A 5,308-nucleotide genomic window follows, 5' to 3' on the forward strand; every position below is an offset into this window, starting at 1 on the left:
GGGGCACAGCTGGTGTGAAGCAAAACACTGCATGAAAGATGGGTGTTGCTACTGAGTTGTGCACTGCTCTCCTAAAGACCTGAGCACAATCTGTTCTCTATTTTTACCAGCTAAAGTACAAAAAAAAAGAAAACAAGAGTCACTATTACTATTACAGCCACTGTTACGTTTATTGGCATCCATGACAATCATGTATAAGAAGTACAATACTTGATCTTGTATTGTAGTAGCATAATCTCACAGTAAATATATGTGCAGTTTTCTAATGATGAGACAAGGGCATATTCCATCTCTTGTGTTATCCTAGAAAATTAATTCTCAATTCTTGATTGTCACAACTTTACTTACTTTAAACATCACAATAATAAATGTGTGCAAGATTTAGTGAATAGGTACTGTTCTGCAACTGTTTGATCACTCATGAAGATCAATATACACATTTTATGAATACAGGATGTTTGAATGTATTTTGAACTTTATTTCATATGCTTTTGCACTCTTATCTTTTGTCGATTACAAGAATTTTTTTAAAAAACAATCACTGACCAATATGTCTAAACTCCAATTTAAGTTTCATTTCAATGCAAATTTCCAATCTGGGAGGGGCCTGCAAGTGTTCAAAGGGTTTAGATTAGATGAAGAAACACGGACATATAAGTCCCTATTTTAGGCTGTTACTAATTAGCCACTAAGTAAGTGCATTCAATGAAGAATTGTCCTGGAAAAAAATTATGGTCTTCTTGAAAAGTACTGACATTACCATTTCACCACTGGGAGAAATTTTCTAATGTTTATGCACACCTTGACATAGGGTGTTAATCTCCCTAGGCTACACCTTCTGTCAATACACAAATAAAATGACATGATATAGTGTAATCTAATAAGAATTTATGTTCACACGGCTTGGAGTTGGAAAATATGCATAATCAGTGAATCCTCACTTGCCTAATAATTGTGGATACTGGTTACTTGATTGGTCTTACATTTTCATCAGCAAGTATAAAACACTCCCAAATGTCCATGCAAAAAGCCTTGAACAAATTCTACAAAGATGTCAATCTATTGTCTTAGATGGTCTTTTCAAAGCAGGATATCTTTTGGGGCATATTCTGTAAAAGCAAACACTGTACATCAGACAGAGCAAAATACAGTAAGTTCTTGACATGTAATCCAAATTGCCATCAAGTGGTCATTATTTGCCTTCTCAGTCATTCTTTATATCCAGGAACAGATTTTAATCAAAGACAAGCATAAAGTAAGTCTTTGATCTTTGGCCCAAACTTCATGGCTTCTGCCAAATGAGCCTTTGAGTGGCACTGCTGATTTTGTGTTTATGCTGATCAGTGCCACAGTGTGAAATTTAGTCCAACCTCTCATGACATTTTACAAGCATTTTTGCCCTGTCAGGCCATCTATAATTACAATCACAAAGAAAAAAAAAATGTGACGGCTGTGCAGGGAAGTGTAAACGGTTCTGTTGTCACATTGTAGCTTCAACTTAATCCTGCTTCTTGTTCTCTCAATTTGAGTCATCTTGTGTTCAGATTACAGAGACTCTTCAAACCCATGAGCCTTTAGATGGTGCACACAGAAGAATAATACCTGATTAAACCGAGATAATTTTGCTTCCCTTTCTAAGACTTTCTAATGTATTCACTGTTTTAAGTTCAAAAGTAAATGTAAATATTTGTATTTTTTTTTACATTTTGTGACACTAACAAATATGGGTGTAATTTTTTGGCAGTCTTTGACTAACATACAAGTTGATTTATTAGTCTAGGAACAAAATTTTTACCACAATGTTTTTAGCTAAAGTTAAGCATTTCTTAAGGTTTTGCATGCTTTTGTCAACTCAAGAACTGATTACTGTGATGCTCTTTATCAACATCCAAAATGATTGTCCAAAATGTAGCTGCATATCTTTTAACTGACATATTCAAATGAAAGCATATCACCCTCTTGTATCCTTCCTCCACTAGCTACGAGTCTGTTTTAAAATGGATTGTGAACTGAAATTATGAAAATTCTTTGTTGATTGTCTCTATCCTTTATTTCTGTCTTATTGAGTTTATGTGTCTGTGGTAAATCCCTGTGGTAAACGTCCTAGTTCTTTTGTAAGGATCCACAAACTAAATGTAAACATTGTGGTAACAATGCTTTTTTTCTTGTTGCGGAACCCAGACTGTGTTACCAGCTCCCTCTGGATCTACATTTACCAAGGTCTTTTTAAATTCAAGCCTAGCGACTTTTTATTTTGTTTTAGATTCCTTGACTAATTCTCTTTCCCATTCTGGTATAGCTCCACCATCTTTTTTATTGTGTAAATAGCTGGCTCCATTTAAGGATGACCATCGACATACTTTTCTGGATAGTGGCCAAACTACTGAAAGAATGCCTAAGCATATGTTATTAGTTAGTTGATTGGGAAAAAAAATGATCTAATAAACCAGTCATCAATAATTAATCATAAGTTGATTAATTGTTTGCATCCTCATGCACTGTTAACAGTAATCAATGCTGCAGTGAGGTCCAAAGGTTTTAAAATCCTGGGGGAAGACACCTGCTAAAAGGGATGGGTTCACTATTTGCTTTACATCAGATGCTACTGTAACAGTTATGGGCTAAGCAGCTAACTGCGGCTACAAAAGCAGCATCAGAAGAGTGGCTTTTAAGGATCCTGAGGTGTGAAAAAAACAGGAGGCAATGCTTTTAGTTTTGGTGAATATATATTAAGTGATTTGAATAAAAAACATACAATTACAGCAACACAATGAGACACATGAGAATTGACTCAGAGTAAATTGATTTCCAAATCATAAAGTCCATAGTCCATTCCTAGCTCGCCATCTTTCGATCCAGATGAGAATCTGATCCAACAGGGGAAAAAAAACAACAACCTAAAAGGTCAGAAAACCCATTAAGTGTTTTATCAAAAACAATTATGTACAAATATAATACAAAGGAAATAATTATTAAATTTAAACATCTAGTTTATGCATACTAAATGCAAATGCAATAATTAGATTCCTAATAATTAAACATTTCAATCAGGTTAAATTAACCATAATTTAAATAAAACTAAAAAAAAATATCATTTCAAACTAATCAATTTAAAGTTAAAGTGCTAAAGTTAAAGGGCACTTCCAAAATATCAATCAAGAAAATAAAATTAATTAATTAATTGTCAAATACTCAAGCAGAGTGAGGGAAGGAAAATAAATAAATAAATATACTGCGCAATATCAAACTTAAATGTAGCTACATTCTGTTCTGATCAATTTTATTTAAACTTCAATGCCTCAGCATCAATGTAAATGTGTCAGAACACGCGCAAAATTCAGCAACAAGTTACCTTCTAGAAGAGAGTGGGGCGTACTGAGCCACAATCAGCACTAACAGAATCCCGTTGACGGTCCAGGTAAACAATGCCAGTGATTCTAATAAAACAACGCTCCAATGAGCAATCGAGCAGAAGTACCACATAAAAAAGTAATACTGTTATCAAATAACAAACTCACCCAGCAATCAAATCAGTAGATTTAAATATTTTTGGAGGAATTGTTGAGGAAGACGCCAACAGCAAATGGAAACAGGTGAGGATCTTTAACTGCGCACTGGAGGCGGGACTTTAAATAAGCTAGCAGAGTTTGCGCAACACGGGAAGTGGGCCCGCAAAAATAAAAGTCCTTTACTAATTGCGGGTTACACTACAAAAGACAAAACGTTCTCAGACAAAGATGTGGGTGAAACACTAAGAAATCAGGAGCATGAAGTTAATGCCTGTGTATTTTCTAGTACATTTTTTTTTGGCTGAGTTGATATTACTGTTTTTAATATACAGATATATTAAACTCCATTTGCCACTCCTATGTATGGCAAATGCACACACGTCTTTTTTGAGCTCCTCTGCATTCTCCCAGTGTTAAGTGCAAAAATACATCACTCAGTCAGAAAAAAAACAATCAGAACCAACTAAAAGTTTCTTAGCATTGTCAATCATCCTTGTATACTCGCCACTCACACACTCTCTATTTTTCTCTGCTTTGCTAAATTTCGTTCAGTGCAACATAACCTGGCCAGGCTAGTTAATATTGCCATCAATGATGGCAGATAAAAGGTTTTCCAAGAGCGACAAGTTGTTTCTCAACGTGTACACAGGCATGATTAACAACGCTAATCCATTCTGTTTGGCTCTGATTGATTGCTTTTGGCCAGGAGCAGTTCATTTCCTCAGACAGCAATAGTAGCATATTATATGTTTCATATTATGCAGTCACAACATGGTGAAAGTTTTAACAAATATGGAAGAAGAAAAAATAACAATAACTTATGTTTGTAAAAGTGAACCACCTCTAAAAGTTGCAGGAAACAACTGCCATTAAGCATTTGTGATAACTGAAAAGTTTTATATTACTACTGAGCAGGACTTGTGGTTCAGTCAGTTAAGGCAAGTTCTTGTTTGTAAATGTTTATGATTTATCAAAGGGCTATAAACAATTAAGCATAAAAAAAACAAATATAGAAAAAAAATCTGTAAGGAAAATAATTCAAAATATGATGAAAAATGAAAATTAGGCACAACATTTCTGTCTGTGCTTATGCATGGGATGGGGAGAACCGCCCTAGATTTTTCAGATTTACGTCACACAATTAAAATACATACCAGGGCCAAGAATGCCTTTCATTGTGTTAAAGTAGAGAATCAATATGCTACAGTATTCCGTTTCACAAGTCCCTTGTCACCTCTCCTGAGCAGATGGCTCATAAAAGAAAAAAGGAAAGAAAACACCACCCAGTAATCATATGTGCAATAAATAGTGCTGGTTATGTTCCTGTGGAGAGACTACAGATGGCATGGTGATAGTTTTGCCTCAAAGTGCATGTGAACACTTTTAGACACACCTATCACACTATCACAAAGGGAACTTCAACCTTAGAGCATGTCTCTACCTAATTAGAAATTTTGAAAAATCAGAATGGAAATTATCTTCCTGGAATACGCTTTTATTGATTTTTGGCTAGTAAGATTTTTTTTTTTAAATCATGCTTGTCTACACTTTTAAAAATAATTTGAGAAAAAAGCACAGAATGTAGTTTCACCTTGGTATGTGTTTTCCTCTGAATACATCTCTTTGCTCTCTTAGCTCCTGCAGTTCTAATCTGTTTTCACAGCAGGAGGCACGCATGATCCAAAAACAAAAGCACAAGTGTGATGTTTGTTGGAATAATACAGTAAAATAACTTTCTGCCCAACAGTCTACTTTTTTTTCAAACATGCCTCGTGTCAATCAAACCAATTAATGGGTCA

General features: G+C 34.8%; 1 long non-coding RNA gene across 1 annotated transcript; it reads right to left on the reverse strand.

Moving 5' to 3' along the window:
- Nucleotides 1-536: 536 nt before the first annotated feature.
- On the reverse strand, nt 537-3,762 carry LOC114149176 (uncharacterized). The gene is made up of 3 exons (XR_003596450.1): nt 3,519-3,762; nt 3,353-3,437; nt 537-2,897 (listed from the first exon to the last, which is right to left on the reverse strand). It is a non-coding gene; the product is annotated as an uncharacterized LOC114149176 (long non-coding RNA).
- Nucleotides 3,763-5,308: the final 1,546 nt, after the last annotated feature.

This window comes from Xiphophorus couchianus, chromosome 8 (genome assembly GCF_001444195.1).
Source record: "Xiphophorus couchianus chromosome 8, X_couchianus-1.0, whole genome shotgun sequence".
Taxonomy (NCBI): domain Eukaryota; kingdom Metazoa; phylum Chordata; class Actinopteri; order Cyprinodontiformes; family Poeciliidae; genus Xiphophorus; species Xiphophorus couchianus.